The 19,065-nt window shown below is 44.1% G+C and overlaps 1 pseudogene; it reads right to left on the bottom strand.

The window, feature by feature from the left end:
- Positions 1-11,473: 11,473 nt before the first annotated feature.
- On the bottom strand, positions 11,474-11,643 carry LOC126250439 (U2 spliceosomal RNA; annotated as a pseudogene).
- Between the last annotated feature and the right edge of the window lie 7,422 nt (positions 11,644-19,065).

Below are 19,065 nucleotides of genomic sequence, written 5' to 3'. Positions count from 1 at the left end.
ACGTCTGGTAAGTGGTGGCCGAGCAACTGGATCGTCACAATACGCCAGTCACTACTCTTGATGACCTGTGGTATCGTGTTGAAGCTGTATGGGCAGCTGTACCTGTACACGCCATCCAAGCTCTGTTTGGCTCAATGCCCAGGCGTATCAAGTCCGTTATTACGGACAGAGGTGGTTGTTCGGTGGGTACTGATTTCTCAGGATCTACTCATTCAAATTGAGTGAAAATGTAATCACTTTTCACTTCTAGAATAATATATTTGTCCAATGAATACCCGTTTAACATCTGCATTTCTTCTTGGTGTAGCGATTTTAATGGCAAGTAGTGTAATTCCTATTTTAAATTTTTCTTTTGTTTCCTTTTCTGCTTGCTAAATACACAGACTGAATAACGTCGGGGACAGGCTACAACCCTGTCTCACACCCTTCCCAACCACTGCTTCCCTTTCGTGTCCTTCGACTCTCAAAACTACCGTCTGGTTTCTGTACACACTATAAACAGCTTATAGCTCCCTGTGTTTTACCTCTTCCACCTTCAGAATTTGAAAGAGCGTATTCCAGACAACATTGTCAAAAGCTTTCTCTAAATGTCTACAAATGCTATAAATGTAGGTTTGTCTTTCCTAAACCTCTCCTCTAAGATAAGTCGAAGAATCAGTATTGCCTCGCGTGTTCCTACATTTCCACGGAATCCAAACGTATCTTCCCCTAGGTCGGTTTCTGCCAGTTTTTTTCCATTCGTCTATATAGAATTCTTATTTGTATTCTGCAACCGTGATTTATTAAACTGATAGTTCGGTAATTCTCACACCTGTCAACACCTGCTTTCTTTGGAATTAGAACTATTATATTCTTCTTGAAGTCTGAGGGCATTTCGCCTGTCTCATACATCTTTCCCACCAGATGGAAGCATTTTGTCATGACTGGCTCTTCCAAGGTTATCAGTTGTTCTAACGGAATGTTGTCTATTCCCAGCGTCTTGTTTCGACGTAGCTTTGAGTGCTCTGTCAAATTCGTCGCGGAGTATTATATCTCCCATCACATCTCCATCTACGTTTTCTTCCATTTCCATAGCATTGCCCTCAAGTACCTCGCCCGTGTATAGACCCTCTAGATACTCCTTCCACCTTTCTGCTTTCCCTTCTTTCCTTAGGACTGGTTTTTCCCTGTGATCTTTTGATATTGATGCAGGTGGTTCTCTTTTCTCCAAAGGCCTCTTTAATTTTCCTGTAGACCGCATCTATCTTACCCCTAGTGATATATGCTTCTACGTCCTTACATTTGTCCGCTAGCCATTCCTGCTTAGCCATTTTGCACTTTCTGTCGATATTATTTTTTAGACGTTTCTATTCCTTTTCGCCTGTTTCATTTACTGCATTTCGACGTTTTCTCTTTTCATCAGTTAATTTAAATATCTCTTGTTACCCAAGGATTTCTACTATCCCTCGTCTTCTTACATACTTTATCCCTGCTGCCTTCACTATTTCATTTCTCAGACCTACCCATTCTTCTTCTACTGTATTTCTTTCACCTGTTCTTGTCAATCGTTCCCTAACGCTCCTTATGAAACTCTCTACGGCCTCTGGTTCTTTCAGTTTATCCAGGTCCCATTTCCTTAAAATCCTACCTTTTTGCAGTTTCTTCAGTTTAAATCTACCGTTCATAACCAAATAACCAATAAGTTGTGGTCAGAGTCCACAATTACCTCTGGAAATGTCTTACAATTTAAAACCTGTATTACCTTTATATAATCAATCTGAAACCTTGCGATATCTCCAGGTCTCTTCCACGTGTACAGCCTTCTTTCATGGTACTTAGACCAAGTGTTAGCTATGATTAAGTTATGTCAGTCCCCCATAACTATTAAATTTTCATCTCCCTTAAATATCTGAACAATTTCTTTTATCTCATCATACGTTTCTTCAATCTCTTCATCATCTGCGAAGCTAGTTGGCATATAAAGTTATACTACTGTGGTAGGTGTGGGCTTCATGTCTGTCTTGGTTACAATAATGCGTTCACAATGCTGTTCGTAGTAGCTTATCCGCGTTCGTATTTTTTATTCATTATTAAACCTACTCCTGCATTACCCCTATTTGATTTTGTATTTATAACCATATATTCACCAGACCAGAAGTTCTTTTCCTCCTGCCACTTAATTTCACTAATTCCCACTATATCTAAATTCAACCCATCCATTTCCCTTTTTAAGTTTTTTTCTAACCTACCTGTACATTAAAGGATCTCACATTCCTCGCTCCGATCCGTAGAATGCCAGTTTTGTTTCTCCTGATAACGACGTCCTCCTGTGTAGTCCCCGCCTGGAGATCCGAATGGGGGATTATTTTACCTCCGGAATATTTTACCCAGATGGCTTCACTGTTTAACCATACAGTAAAACCGCATGCCTTCAGGAAAAATTACGGCCATAGCTTCCCCTTGCTTTCACCCGTTCGCAGTACAAGTACAGCAGTGCTGTTTTGGTTGATGTTACAAGTTCAGTTACGTCGACCATCCAGACCGTTGCCACTGCAACTACTGTAAAGGCTGCTGCCCCTCTTCAAGAACCACACATTTGTCTAGCCTCTCAACAGATACCCCTCCGTTGTGGTTGCACCTATGGTACGGCTTTCTATATCGCTAAGGTATGCAAGCTTCTCCACCATAGCCATAAGCTTTGGTTCCTGTCTTATGAGTAAATAATTAAAACAATGGAGAGACAAAGAATGTTTCATAAACTTTCCTCGGTCATTATTGTTGGATAGTGTGTACGTCTACACTAGAGAACTTTCGCGTATTCTTATTACCGCAGAATGACAGTAGTGCTACGTATATACTGAGGTGAAAAAGTCATGGGATAGTGGCATGCACATATACACATGGCGGTAGTATTGCATCCATAAGGCATAAAAGGACAGTGCCTTGATGTAGCTGTCGTTTGTACTCAGGTGATTCATGTGAAAAGGTTTCTGTCATGATTGTGGTAGCACGACGGGATTTTAACCGACTTTGAACGTTAAGGATTCCAGTATTCTGAGATCCACAGTGTCAAGAGTGTACTGAGAATATCACATTTCAGGCATTACCTCTCACCACAAAGAGAATGCAGTGGTCGATGGCCTTCACTTAACGACCGAAAGCAGCGGCGTTTGAGTAGAGTAGAGTAGTCAGTCCTAACAGACAAGCAACAGCACATGGAATAATCGCAGAAATCAATGTATCCGTTAGGATAGTGCGGGGAAGTTTGGCTTTAATAGGCTATGACAACAGACGACCGACGCGAGTGCCTTTGCTAAACAGCACGATATCGCATGTAGCGCTTCTCCTGGGCTCGTAACCATATCGGTTGAGCCCACATGACTGCATAAACATGGCCTCGTCAGAAGAGTCTTGATTTCATTTGGTAAGAGATTCAAAAATGGTTCAAATGGCTCTGAGCACTATGGGACTTAACTTCTGAGGTCATCAGTCTCCTAGAACTTAGAACTACCTAAACCTAACTAACCTAAGGACATCACACACATCCATGCCCGAGGCAGGATTCGAACCTGCGACCGTAGCGGTCACGCGGTGCCAGACTGTAGCGCCGAGAACCGCTCGGCCTCCCCGGCCGGCTGGTAACAGGTGATGGTAACGTTCGAGTGTGGCGCAGACCCGACGAAGACATGGACCGAAGTTATCAACAAGGCACTGTGCAAGCTGGTGGTGGCTCCATAATTGTGTGAGCTGTGTTTAAATGGAATGGACTGACTCCTCTTGTGAAAACGAACTCACCATGGGCTTCATGTTTCCAAAAAGCGATGGAACTTTGATGGATGACAATGCACAACTTCAGAACATTTCGGGCATTTCAAGCGGATGATTTGCCACCAACATCGCCCGACATGAATTCCATCGAACATTTTGGGACGTAATGGAGAGGTCAGTTCAATCATAAAATCGTACACTGACAATACTTTCGCATTTATGGACGGCTATAGATGCAGTATGGCTCAATATTTCTGCAGGAGGCTTTCAACGACATGTTGATCCCGTGTCACGTCGAGTTGCTGCACTACGCCGGGAAAGGAGGCCCGACACGAAATTAGGAGGTATCCCTTGACTTTTGTCACCTAAGTGTAATTGTCTTTTATTCTAGAAATGCCTCATCCAGCTCCGCTTTGTAGCAAGAGTGCATTTGTTTCATTAGATAACGCACTGTGGTAATTCTTAAACATTAAACTATAGGCCGCTGACTGTTGCTCGCTGACTGTCCTGTAAAGTGAGCGACAGGAGCGTGATTTCTGCGGCTCTGGTGGTAGTCCTCTAACCAAACTCACAGTGGGTACCATTACGAGCTATGTGCTATGGGCGTGTATGGGGAATTGACTGTAGAACCTGCGGATGTGTATTTCTAAGGCAATGTAAAATATGCAGAATATCGAAAACACAAACTTTATGGTCTATGCCCTAAGCAGTAACTGCTAATCTAAGCCATGGAGTTGAATGAAGACAAAATATGTGCACTTATTACAAATTAGCAGAAATGGGAGGGTTGGGCGAGGACGGAATGCAAATCCTTATATGATTTCATTTGAATCTATTACCGTTAGTTGTAGTAGAGGTAGCCTTTCTTTGCTTTATAATCTAATGCCTCACCAGATTCTCCATAACTTCAATTTATGTCTGTAGCTATTGTAGATGTGTTTTATCTCTCCACAGAAGGGTAATGAGGTACGAGAAAAGCGACTGCAATGTTATTATCAAGTTCAAGTTTTTGTTATTTGCTAATCAACCATATTTTCCATATTTCCCGTATTTCTCACATATGACAAATTTTTTGTACATTTTCCATGCTTTTGAATATTTTCAATATTTCAAATAATTTTCCATATTACATGTGTCAATGAACAAAAATATCTGATCTCCCTTTGGTCACTCCTTAGCTCTTACTTTAGCATTCAACAGTGATTCGGATTCCCACACCAGCCCAGAGATCCTGCAAAGTGTCTGCAAGATCACTTCTTCCTCTTTTTCCAAAGGTTTACCCAGAAGAAACTAATACCAGCACACAAAGCTAGCTACCAAATCCAACCCTTGTTCATGGTGAATCACCTAAAACTTACACCGTAAATATTGCGAAAATGGAAAGTGCTATTGACGTGCAGTTTTCACAGAACAGACTGATACTCAGGTGCTCGTCTTTTTAGGCAACTAACTGATCGTAATAATACTTATAAAGGGTACGTTTTGTGCAATCATAAACTGTTTTTAAATGTAGCAATACCAATACATATGAACAAACTAAAAGTAGCGTAAATTAGAATGTCAGTGACGTTTTTTGGAGGAGTCTAGTGCGAATCGTTTACGAGATACCGTATTGTGAACAGTTTCCTCACCGACTCTTGTCTGCGCCATTCAACCTCCGCAGTTACTAGGTACGATGTTGTTATGTTTGATTAGAGTGTACTTGTGTGTTACTTGTGTGCATTGCGAATTGCTAGTCCTTTAGTGTCTAAGCAGTAGGACATGAGCGGAAGATGGGATTTACTAAAGCAGAAAAAGTCGACATGCTCGTGGTTTGTGAAGAGTGTAGGAAGAATGCAGTTTGTTCTTGTACGATGTATGCGTTAAGATATCCCAATAGACGTCAATCATCCCCGCAGTTACTTTTCAACCTCTTCAACCATTTACGTGAAAGTGGTAGTGTAACACCTAGAGAATGTGACGGAAGGAAACAAGTGATGACAGAACAGGGGGAAATTTATGTTCTTGCTGCTTTTGCAGTTGATGCGCACTTTAGCTTCCGCGTAATCGTACAAGGAAGAGGCATGACTCAGGCAGGTGTCCTATGCATTGACCATTGACATAGATTCCATCCCTGTCACATCTCTCTGTATCAAGAGCTCCATGTAAACGGTTATGAGAATCGTGTTAACTTCTGGATATGGACATTAAGACAGGGTACTCCAGATGTAACATGTAGCTTGTTAGTCATGAAGCCACATTTATCAATCATGGCCAGGTAAACCGCCCAAAACATGCACAATTGGTCTGCCGACAGTTCTCGTTGCTTTCGTCAGGGGGAACGTCAGCGTCCATGGAGTGTAAACGTGTGGTTTTAGTGAACCATTAGCTCATAGGCCCATCTTTCATAGATGGAACACTGAAAGCGCACAAGTATCGCAGCCTCCTAACAGACCATCATCCACGGATGGTAGAAGACGTTCCTCTGTAGACTAGGAGAAACGTGTGGTACCAATATGATGGCTGTCCAGTCCCTAGTGCACGAAGTACTGCAACATGTCTTCATGATTGTTTCCAGATCGTTGGAGCGGACGCAGAGGACCTGTTCCTTGGTCGGCCCATTCCCCGGATTTGAAGCCTGTAGACCTTTTCTGTGGGGAAAGCCGAAAGATGGTGTCTACAAAGATATACCAACTACACCCGATGATATGCAGCGATTTATTACTGCAGCCTGCTCGGACATCTCCACTTAAATGCTAGCACGTGTGCAGGAGTCGTTCCAGACTATATTGGAAGCGTGTATTGCGGCAGCTGGTGATCGTTTTGAACACAACCTGTCATGGTTAATTGTCTCGTTGCTGGGCAGAATCCACATAGCTAGTGTATGTACTTGTGTTGTTCCTTAAGTTGTGCAACCACAGGGGTTGTACAAGTGTTGGTGTGGAAATGTTTCTAAATACGGTATTTCGAAAACGACTCGCGCTAGAGTCCTGGAACAAATACCACTGACTTTCTAATTTATTCTGTTTTTAATTTGTTAGTGTCAACAGACATTGTTCCATTAAAAAAATATGTTTGCACAAAAAATACACCTTATAACTATTACGACAGTTTCTTTTCTGGCTAACAATACAAGCTAATCCATGCTACTTCAGTAGCATTTCACATTTCTGCAGTACTTGCTGTGCTATTTTTAGGTGATTCATCCCGTATATTTCAAAAACCACACATAGGCTGCGAGTAATGTTTCCGCTCCTTCTTGCGCATAGAAGTAGTGGTTTAGTGTTAGGTGTCATGTATTTATATTTTCTTCAAAATCCCTGCAAACTCGTACTTTATATCCAAGACGATAAGGCGACAGCCGTCTACACGAAGCTGATGGAATATTCCAGGCACTTGATCCATTAGAACACGTATTTTAATGTTGACCAACTCCGCTTTATACGGTATGGTATAGTCATAGGTATTTTATACACCATCGAAATGATTTCCAGCTCTTACTTGATAAATATTTTTCTGGTATGCCTATTGCTGACGTAGTATTGTCCACGTGTAGAGGAATATGGCAGTTTCTTCTTGACGCTCGGTCTCTAGAACGTCCCGTTTTTCCACTATTAAATCTCTTATATGATGTGTCATCCCTACCCTATATCTAGCTCTTACATCAAATTCCTACTCTTTCTACCACCAATTCTCATAACTCCTCATACATCAGGCTTTTGTCTTTTTAAATCTCCTATATCTAGTGCTTACATTAAAGTCCTACTGTTTATGCCACAAATTTCGGCTATTCCCTCTGTTTAAATGTGCAGATATCCAGTAAACCCTTTTTGTAACCGGATTTTTTCCGTATTGTTACCATATTTTCCATATTTTTCTAAATTTTCCATATATTTCCACATTTTCCATAATTTTCCATATTTTCCACATTCTCCCCATTTTTTCCATATTCTGTGTGTAATTTACAAGTATATTAGTGCTCTTACTGCTTATCCTCACGGGTTGCTTTAATATTCAACAGTGATACGAATTCCTCTACCAAGCAAGACAGAATCAACAAAAGTGTCTGAAAAACTACTTGTTCCTTTTCTATTCCCAAAGTTTATCCTAGAAAAAAGTTCCCATCAACACATTATGCTAGCGGCCAAAGCCAACCATTATATACACCAAAATCGACATGGCTATTGGTGGATGTGGAGTGCTAACTTTAGATACCATAATACAGTTTGATGGTTACTGATTTCTACAAAGTGTACCTCCATATCGAGCTAACAGCGATAACATCCATTCATACTTTCTTATACGTTCATAACACATGATACAATCCAACAACAGCAAATGCTTCAGATACACTCTAAAGATACAGGGTGTATGTAATAGATGGAAGTGACTGACTTCATTCTGTTATAAAACACACATTGCCCAATTGCATTATTTTGGTGGGTGTATGTGTTGGTTCCTCATGGGCACCCCAAAACCCCTCCCCCTAGACCAAACACTGGTCATCCACTTCCAGATGCTACCCAAAAGGTATCACTGCTAGATCCATCTCTAGACACTCCCCTGGATCCAAAATAGGTGAATCTACCTTCAGACACAACCCATGATATAACACTGGAGGACCCACCATGAATAATCCTCAAGGTATAGCGCCATTGGTAGCCCTGCAAGAAACCAATGTACACCCAAAGTATTGTCGTTTTCGTAAGTGGGTTTACAACAGAATTCAGTTCCTCAAACAGTATTTCCATCTGTTACATAGGTATCGGATCTTTAGTGTACCGGCAAACCTTTGATAGATGCATTTGATCAGTATTCCAAACATTATTTCCATCAGTTACATTTGTTCTGTATCTTTAGAGTTTACATGAGTATTTTACAGCCATTAGTTGCACTGAATTCTGCATTATTGAAACACGAGAAAGCATAAATGTCATTGCCAAATAGTCATCGATATAAATTTTGTAAGAAGCTGTATGCCTAAAGCTGTATATAAGATATCTAACACCAGCACTCCACATCCACTACTATCCACGTGTGTTTTAGTGTACACAGTACAATGGTTGACCTTAGCAGTTAGCATAGTGTGCTCTGGGATATTTTTTTCTGTGTTGACATTTGGGCTGACACTTCTGTAATTGCTCTGTGGCTGGGTGGGAAAATCGGAATCACTGTAGTATATTAAGGAAACCTGCTAATAATACAAATATTCTTATATATTTACACATAGAATATGTAACAATATGGAGAACATGGAAAATATGGGAGAAGTGAAAAAATGGAAAATAACAGAAAAAATGTAGAATACAGAAACAATATGAAAAAAATGAAAATGGGTACGAAATGGGAATACTACAGTAGGGGAGCAAAGAGAGTTTTTGGAAATGTGGAAATTTGTGGTAAGGTATTATGGGACCAAACTGCTGAGGTCATCGGTCCCTAAGCTTACACACTACTTAATCTAACATAAACTAATTTACGCTATGGACAACACACACATCCAAGCCCGAGGGAGGACACGAACCTCCAAAGGGGAGGGGGGGGGGGGGGGGGGGGAAGCCATGCGGAACATAACAAGGCGCCCTTAGACCATGCAGCTACCCCACGCGGCACAGCCAAAAAGTTGGTGCAGATTGCATACATTCAGAGGCAAGCATACATTCAATGGAAACTTAGCCACCTCCCTAAACCTATTGTTCTGCTAACTGCTTTGTGACCTCCCTGGAGGTTGATTTATGACCCCCTAGGCATAATCAGCCATTCTGAGAAACACTCAGACTTTCCCCACCTTCCCCACCCGCCTGGGAAGTCCCCAACAGTCCCTCCTCCCCCTCATCTGTACAAGCACACTTTTGATATCGAATTATTTGACTAATTAATTAAATTGTTCAATTAAGTACGCCCACTCCCTCTGGGAAATCCCCAACCCTCCCTTACCTTCCCTGACTATCCCCTCCATCCCAATCAGGAAATAGGCAGGAAAAAGACCCATTCTGTGCTGACCTGCTGGAGAGAAAGGCTCTCACAACATTAAATTCCAATAATTTCAATAATATATTGTTCAATTTCATTTACATATTCTTTATTTAATCAGTTTGAAAGGGGCAGGACACTACCACTTGGGTAGAGCACATGTATGCACACCACACTCCCCACTTCCCATGATATAATAACTGTAAGCACTGAGGAATGGAATGAAGCGCGATATGTTAGCCGCCATTTTGGGTCATTGGCGCGTATGTGCGTCGTCCAGGCACCAATGTGGAAGTCGAAAACCACCCATTGACCTAATTACAGATCATGATACTAACTTCTACCAATCACAGACAGGAAACTGGCCTTCTTTGATAATCTATACTGGTGGGAAACCACCTCTGCTCTCTCTCAAGCAGCTACTTCCTTTTGTAACAGCTGTGCCTGAAACCCATAGACAAAGGTGATGTGTCAATCTGCCTGAGGGACCACCAATTCCTGTGATGACCCCTGAACAGAGCATTAAGTGGCGTCATTCGTTTGATCGGAAAATTCCAGACTTAATTGGACCAATACGTGTATACTTAATGGGATCACCACATATGCTTGATGTCAACACACAGACTGTTTTTTCTTTTTTCGATGTATTGGAAGAGAGAGGCATGGTAAAATCTTATCGAAGTCTCTACTGACTGCCGTTAGCGAAGATCTTATAGTTCGTAGATTTACTCCGTTTGAAGTTATGAAAACGACATGGAAAGAGAAAGAGAGACATTGTGCTGTCTTCGAAGACGCTGACCCCATTACATCTCGTATTTCTAGCGTAGTAATCATAAGAATACGATAATGGTGATTAGGACATTGTGGAAAAGGTGAGCTCTACGCCGCTTCTTCTAATTGTTGTGGGCAAACATGTTACAACCTCCCGCATACATCTCGCGAAATGACTGAAATGAAAAATTAGGGCCCAATACGAGGATTTTTACTGAGAGACAATAGCAGCACAAGTTCCGTCTTTTGTTTTCTTGATAAATAAGAAACGACATTCTTCCGTGAGTTTTGTGTACCTATAAATGTATGAAATGATATCATAATAGGTAGACAAAATTAACATTTACATCTATATGCTTACTTCGTAAGCCATCCTACAGTATGTGGCGGAGGGTACCCTGTACCACCGCTAATATTTCCATTCCAATTTCGCTCGCAAACAATGCGAGTGAAAAAAGAATACCTACATGCCTTGATATGAACGCTAGTTACTCCTCCCTTATCTTTGTGGTCCTTATGCGAAATGTATACTGGTGGCAGTAGAGACCTTCTGCAGGAAGCCTTAATCGTCGGTTCTCAATAGTGCTCCTCGAAAAGAACATCGGCTCACCTCCAGGGATTCCCATTTGAGCTACCTGGCGGGTGTAACCCGACTGCAAGAAAAAAATTACTCAACATGCAAAGGGACTCCCACGATCAATCTAATTAATCACTCAATCAATTTGATAACAACGACGTGCCGCTGGGCAGGTGGTAGCAAAGGCGAGAGTACCACTGATATGATTCGTGACTTAAAGCATTAAACAGGCGTTTTTTCGTTGCGGCGAGATCTTTTAAAGAAATTTCAATCTCCCACGTACACGGGGAGAGATGACCATCGTTATAAAATCAGCTATATTACCGAATTTATGAAGTGATATTTAGTATTAGCCTGATGCTTAGAACTCCTCTGTGATGCTACCTTAAGGGGCTTCATAGGTGACGAGGCATCTGGCTACTTTAAGAGAGTTTGAAAGTGAGGAGGCATGCTGTGACAGAGGTACACCATGCTCTTAACACTCCGTCATGAGGCAAAAATGAGTTTAATTTCTAGTCCTGGGATGCAGCACGAAACAGATATTAAGCTGATAAGAACAGATTTTTTTTACCTGATGAGCGAATATGCCATGCCACACTGTTGTACAGAATTTTCACAAGAAGCAACGATACTTTAGTAATGTGTCTTCGAAAAATACTCACATAAAAGAGAAGAACCAACATTTTGCGTGGGAAATTCGAGGTGTATGGACAACATGCCTGTCTCGGAGTAGGTAAAGAGGATTTTTTATGTGATGTCACCGCCAGACACCACACTTGCTAGGTGGTAGCCTTTAAACCGGCCGTGGTCCGTTATTATATGTCGGACCCGCGTGTCGCCACTATCAGTGATTGAAGACCGAGCGCCGCCACACGGCAGGTCTAGAGAGACTTCCTAGCACTCGCCCCAGTTGTACAACCGACTTTGCTAGCGATGGTTCACTGACAAAATACGCTCTCATTTGCCGAGACGATAGTTTAGCATAGACTTCAGGTACGTCATTTGCTACGACCTAGCAAGGCGCCATTATCAGTTACTATTGATATTGAATCATGTACCGTCCAAACCGACGTTCACCATTAATGGATTAAAGTTAAGTATTACAACGCTACGTCCTTTTTTCTAAATTCTAATTTCCTTGTCCTGTTCCAGACCTCACGCCAGCCTGCGTGAGCTAAAACGCGTGCCTTTCGGCCTCCTTCTAGTAACACGGTGTTGGCTCTCCTGCCAACCAAAACATTTTAAAATGGGAACAGTCTATGTCTGGGTGGAATTTCAGTTAGAACTATACGTCCAAGCCATACTTGCTTGTCTTGCAGTGTGCCGCATTCAGCTGCAGGGGCGGTCGCGGGGGCTTTGCCGACCAGAAGCTTCTGATTTGCCTGTGACAACCGGTTAGTTCCAAAAAATGCTCCAACCTGTCGGCTCTTACCCACGGCCACAGAGACAAGTTTCAGTGTCGGCGCCCTCTAGGTGGCTGAATAGCGAAGTAACCAGTATGTTCCCAAAAGTGGAGGAGTGTGTTGCGTGAGAAGATTCAGTATGGCAAGTGTCGGTCTGGAAAATTATTCCCCCCATGTAAATTGATGGGTTGATTACTTGGCGGTCATAGTGACAGTCTGTCGAGCCTCTGAGCATCTGGTATGGCTAGAAATGTGCGCGCAACTGCTGGCGTGGCCCATGCATGTGTGAGCCTCTCCCAAGCAGTGCGTCCGCGGCTGCCCGGCAGTCGGCGGACATCGCGTGGTTTTTGATCGCGAATGAGTGTGATTGGAAGTTTTTTGCCAAATACGTTTAGTGAAATCGCTGTGGTGGATGAGGGTACTTGTGTTCTCAAATGTCGGAGCATTCAGGTCTTCGGATATTTTAGCACACTTTATTTGTGGAGGAAATTTAATTACTTTATTTGTAAAATGTTTGAGTGTGATTATCAAATGTTGAAAATAAGTTTTATTACAAAGAAGGACAATACTAAGATGGCGATGAGTGTTTTAAGAGCGCTATGACTCCTGTAACCGGCCGGCATGGTCTTAGGTTCTAGGCGCTTCAGTCTGGAACCGCGCGACCGCTACGGTCGCAGGTTCGAATCGTGCCTCGGGCATGGATGTGTGTGATGTCCTTAGGTTAGTTAGGTTTAAGTAGTTCTAAGTTCTAGGTGACTGATGATCTCAGATGTTAAGTCCCATAGTGCACAGAGCCATTTGATTTTTGACTCCTGTAAACTGCTCAACAATTAATTTGACAGGATAGTGCAAATGGGCTATTTCCCGCCATTTTCGATATCGCAGTCGGGTCAGTTCTCTCTTTGTCCCCATCATTATAGCAAATAGCAAGAAATTATTTTTAGGAGGGATGAAAGCCTCCATCTGTGTGTTTGGACACATTGGTTCACGCATTTGTTCACAGAAACAGGAAGTAACCACTTGAGACAGACAGAGATGGAAAACGAGTCTAGAATTTTCCGAATGCCGCCACCTGATACATTTTTTTTAGCCATGAGGACAAATGGAGGTCCCTCAGGAGGTTAGGCACGTCACTTTGGTCTGTGGGTTTGTGGTGCAGGTGTTACAACTGGAAGTAGCCACTCAAGAGAGAGCGGAGGTGATTTCTCCGGTATCGAATTTAAAAGGACCCCGACTTCTGGTCTGCAGTTCAGGGTATTTAGTATCATGATCTGTAATTAGGAGCCCGCATCTCGTGGTCGTGCGGTAGCGTTCTCGCTTCCCACGCCCGGGTTCCCGGGTTCGATTCCCGGCGGGGTCAGGGATTTTCTCTGCCTCGTGATGGCTGGGTGTTGTGTGATGTCCTTAGGTTAGTTAGGTTTAAGTAGTTCTAAGTTCTAGGGGACTGATGACCATAGATGTTAAGTCCCATAGTGCTCAGAGCCATTTTTTGTAATTAGGACATTGGACGGTTTTCAACTTCCATGTAGGCGCCCAGACGACGGAGATTCGAGCTAGCTGCCGAAAAGGACGGCTAATATATCGCACTTCATTGCATTCCTCGGTACTTAAACTTATTCCATCATGGGAAGTGGGTGGGAGGGGGGGGGGCAGGGGGTGCAGAAGTGAGCTCCACCCAAGTTTGGTAGCCCTGTCTCCTGCGAGTTGAATAAATAAAGAATATGGAAACTGAATTGAAAAATATGTTATTGACACTGATTTGAATTTCGCGTCATGAGTTCCTTCCTCTCCTGCAGCTCAGCACAGGCTGAGTCTTTTCCCCACCAATTTCTAGATGGGCAGGAGAAGGGGAAGGGGGACAGGGGAGGGGATGGCTGGGGGATTTCCCAGAGAGTGAAGGGTTAATTAAATGCTCAATTTAATTAATTAGTCGATTAATTTGGTATCAGAAGTGTGTGTTAATTGGTGAGGGGATTTGGGGGAAAGGGTTGGGCATTTACCAGAGGGTTGAGGGAGGAGAGGGAGGGATGGGGTTTCCCAGAAGGAGTGATTTTCCCAAGGGGTTCATAAATCAATCCCCAGAAGGACACAAATCAATCAGCAGAAAAATTGGCTTACAAGAGGTGCCTAATTTGCCCCTGAATGTATGCAACCTGAACAAGGAAAATCACTTGTAACTCTCTTTGTTTCACTACTTACTGGATATGTCTATTCATACAAAGGGACTAATCGAAATTTGTGGCATAAGCTGTAGGGCTTTAATATAAGCACTGGAAATAGGAGATGTTTGACACCACACCTACATATAGAAGAAGAAAGCGCTATTCAGAGGGACTAATTAGGATCTGTTGTACAAGCTGTAAGACATTAATCTAAGTACTAGATACGGGATAGGGATGACACCTCAAAAATGTGCTTTAATAGTCAATATATGGGATATTCTAGAGTCATAGTATTAAGACGAACCAGGCATATTTCCGTACATGTGGTCAATAACGGATCAACAATAGGTATTTTGGAAAAAATTAAGAAGAGAAGTGCTGGAAACCATATCAGTAATATATAAATAACCTATGTCTACGTCACACGAAACTGAGTTGCCGAAGAGTAAAATATGTGTTCTAATGGATTTAGTGCCTGGACTATTCTATTAGTTTTTTGTACATGGTTGTTAACTTATGGTATGGATATAATGTGCTAGAGTTTGGAGAAATTTTTAACAAAATGGAAATGTGTGACTCCTAACATCAAATCATGACTTTTGTGTGAATCAGAAGACTATTATGGAAGTTGCATTTAACTGATGATAAGGACAACTTAGCGGTAAGTAGATTCAGTTCTATATCGACATGTGTCACTGCGAATGGGAAATTTAAATGAGGAAGTAATTCAGCGTGTGGTGGTGTTAGTGGAGTACACGTTTGGTGATAGCAAGGTGTGAGTTTTTCGCGAAGCTTCAACCGTTTTATTTCAATATCATGTAAAGTTATATATTTGTTAATAGATACTGTAATTTTTTTGCTAGATACACCCTCCGAAACTGTGTTGTCCTATTTAAGTATTTATGTATACAGAATTGTATTTTAAATCGTTATGGGGTTCTGAATAATACTGGAGACAGGAGAAAGTGATGGAGAATACTGGGTCATTTCCGATAGAAATGTTGTGGAACAGTTGCCAGCAGCTGCTAGACAATTAAAACAAGCGTGGGTCTCTGCCACCACGAAGGCATATGCACTTGTGGTCACTTGTTGGCCAGGGTAGCACAGCCGGGATGAGACCAACGTTAGGGGAAGAGGTAGCTCATTGGTCATGAGGCAACTCCACATACAGCCAATTCCCTCCCCTGCAGCCAGCCGACTGGGGGCGAGACAGACGACAAGCAGATGTAACCTGAGGGATGCATGTCGCTGACTTCCTCCTGTACCGTTCCGATTGCCTACAGTCGCTTCTCATGGACGGTTTCCTTCCAGAATGCAGCTGCTGAACATGTTACTCACCAGTTGGTCGCCCAACCCTGAGGGCTTTGCCTCCAGAATAGGGCATCTCAACTAAAAGTAGCTATGTCAAGAACGAGGACTGCAGAACTAGTAATTAGTAGTATGAAAACATTTCCTTTTCTTATTGTCCCGTGTGCCGGCATTGGGTGAAGAGTGAATAGGTCAGAGACGTGTGACTGAAATGTGAGGCGAGAACTACACTCCTGGAAATTGAAATAAGAACACCGTGAATTCATTGTCCCAGGAAGGGGAAACTTTATTGACACATTCCTGGGGTCAGATACATCACATGATCACACTGACAGAACCACAGGCACTTAGACACAGGCAACAGAGCATGCACAATGTCGGCACTAGTACAGTGTATATCCACCTTTCGCAGCAATGCAGGCTGCTATTCTCCCATGGAGACGATCGTAGAGATGCTGGATGTAGTCCTGTGGAACGGCTTGCCATGCCATTTCCACCTGGCGCCTCAGTTGGACCAGCGTTCGTGCTGGACGTGCAGACCGAGTGAGACGACGCTTCATCCAGTCCCAAACATGCTCAATGGGGGACAGATCCGGAGATCTTGCTGGCCAGGGTAGTTGACTTACACCTTCTAGAGCACGTTGGGTGGCACGGGATACATGCGGACGTGCATTGTCCTGTTGGAACAGCAAGTTCCCTTGCCGGTCTAGGAATGGTAGAACGATGGGTTCGATGACGGTTTGGATGTACCATGCACTATTCAGTGTCCCCTCGACGATCACCAGTGGTGTACGGCCAGTGTAGGAGATCGCTCCCCACACCATGATGCCGGGTGTTGGCCCTGTGTGCCTCGGTCGTATGCAGTCCTGATTGGGCGCTCACCTGCACGGCGCCAAACACGCATACGACCATCATTGGCACCAAGGCAGAAGCGACTCTCATCGCTGAAGACGACACGTCTCCATTCGTCCCTCCATTCACGCCTGTCGCGACACCACTGGAGGCGGGCTGCACGATGTTGGGGCATGAGCGGAAGATGGCCTAACGGTGTGCGGGACCGTAGCCCAGCTTCATGGAGACGGTTGCGAATGGTCCTCGCCGATACCCCAGGAGCAACAGTGTCCCTAATTTGCTGGGAAGTGGCGGTGCGGTCCCCTACGGCACTGCGTAGGATCCTACGGTCTTGGCGTGCATTCGTGCGTCGCTGCGGTCCGGTCCCAGGTCGACGGGCACGTGCACCTTCCGCCGACCACTGGCGACAACATCGATGTACTGTGGAGACCTCACGCCCCACGTGTTGAGCAATTCGGCGGTACGTCCACCCGGCCTCCCGCATGCCCACTATACGCCCTCGCTCAAAGTCCGTCAACTGCACATACGGTTCACGTCCACGCTGTCGCGGCATGCTACCAGTGTTAAAGACTGCGATGGAGCTCCGTATGCCACGGCAAACTGGCTGACACTGACGGCGGCGGTGCACAAATGCTGCGCAGCTAGCGCCATTCGACGGCCAACACCGTGGTTCCTGGTGTGTCCGCTGTGCCGTGCGTGTGATCATTGCTTGTACAGCCCTCTCGCAGTGTCCGGAGCAAGTATGGTGGGTCTGACACACTGGTGTCAATGTGTTCTTTTTTCCATTTCCAGGAGTGTAATTTACTGCCAATATTTTCGCCCCATGTTTTTCATTCAGTGCAAAGCTAGGGTGATGATTAAGCAGCTCCTGGACATCATCAAAGACAGTTATATTATGGGCAATACTAAGGTTCAACTTTAACTAACATATGATCTTTTTAGTACTAGCCACGGACATGTTTGAAACGAGTAATAGCAGTATGGAGTACCCAGCCCCTCCTCCTCGCCCCCAGCCAAAACATATATTTTAAAGACAGTCAATGGTCCTCTGCAGAGTGAGAATCTGAGAACATATGAAAAATAATTGTAGAATCAGGATCTGTTATAGAGTAATGGAACTGTTAATTGTCAGTGGACACCTACAATCATAGATGGCCTTAGTGTGACATTTTTGTGGAAGTTGTGGTATCAGCCACTATCCGGTAGCCCGTTCTTTCAAATACACGAGGCGCCAGTTGCGCCGCCGCTTTTCCTACAGCCGCCACCGCGGCGTGAAGGCGCTGCCACCAATGATTACGCCACTGCCAATGAAATGCAAGCATCCCCTCTCCGGAGCGCCAGCGGCGGGTGTACTTAAGTTCAAAAATTCATGAACTGACCCCTTTTTGTGTGTTTACCAGGTGAATAACATTTACAGACTTTCATAATGGCCAGGGCTCATGATCAACTGATTAGTTATTGTACTGAAGACTGACTGACTTGTAAATCTGCAGTGTATATATATGTTATAAAATTGAGAGTTAGTGTATCGCTCATCTCCGCCCTATCCAATCCAAAGCCCACAACTGCCTCTGACTCCTCAAACTTCTCTCTGGCTGGACATGGGGTTTGAACCCTTCTACCATCCTCCACACCTACAAATCCTTAATCCGTCCAATCCTCTGTTATGCCAGTCCCGCCAGGATATTCGCCCACACTCCCAAATTCTATAAGTCCCTCCAGATCCTCGAGTAATATGCACTCCGCCTCGCCTTCCATATACACCTCTCATCTCCCATGCGGATCCTCTACAAGCTGATTCCTTTCCCCCATCTACACCTCTTCCTCGAACATATCTGCATACTCTACACCTGTCGCCACCTTGATACCCCTCATCGCCTGGTTGCTCCTCTCCTCTCCAACCCCTGCCCTCTGTCGCGCCTTCACTGTTGTGTCCCACCTACCCTCCATCTCTACACCCTTCATCTCCTTTCCCAAGGTGGCTTCCGTCTACTCCCCATCACGGATGATGCCCTCTCTCCCTCTATTTATCCCTTCTATCAACTCTGATCCTCACGTCCCCCTCCTTTCCTCTGTCCTTTCCCCAGGCTCCCTCTTCCCCCCCCTTCCATCCTGTTTCTTTCCCCACCTACCCTCTCTCTGCATCCCTTCTCTCTCCGCCCCCTCCCCCCCCCCCCGCAAGTCCGTTTGCATTCCCCTCCTCTGCCTTTCCCCACACCCTCTCGCGTCTGCACAGCCCCCCCTCCTCTTATGAGTCCTCGTCCTCCATCAGCTACTTTCCCCCCCTCCCCCC

Source organism: Schistocerca nitens, chromosome 3 (genome assembly GCF_023898315.1).
Source record: "Schistocerca nitens isolate TAMUIC-IGC-003100 chromosome 3, iqSchNite1.1, whole genome shotgun sequence".
In the NCBI taxonomy this organism is placed as follows: domain Eukaryota; kingdom Metazoa; phylum Arthropoda; class Insecta; order Orthoptera; family Acrididae; genus Schistocerca; species Schistocerca nitens.
This window is presented reverse-complemented; position numbering and strand designations above follow the sequence as displayed.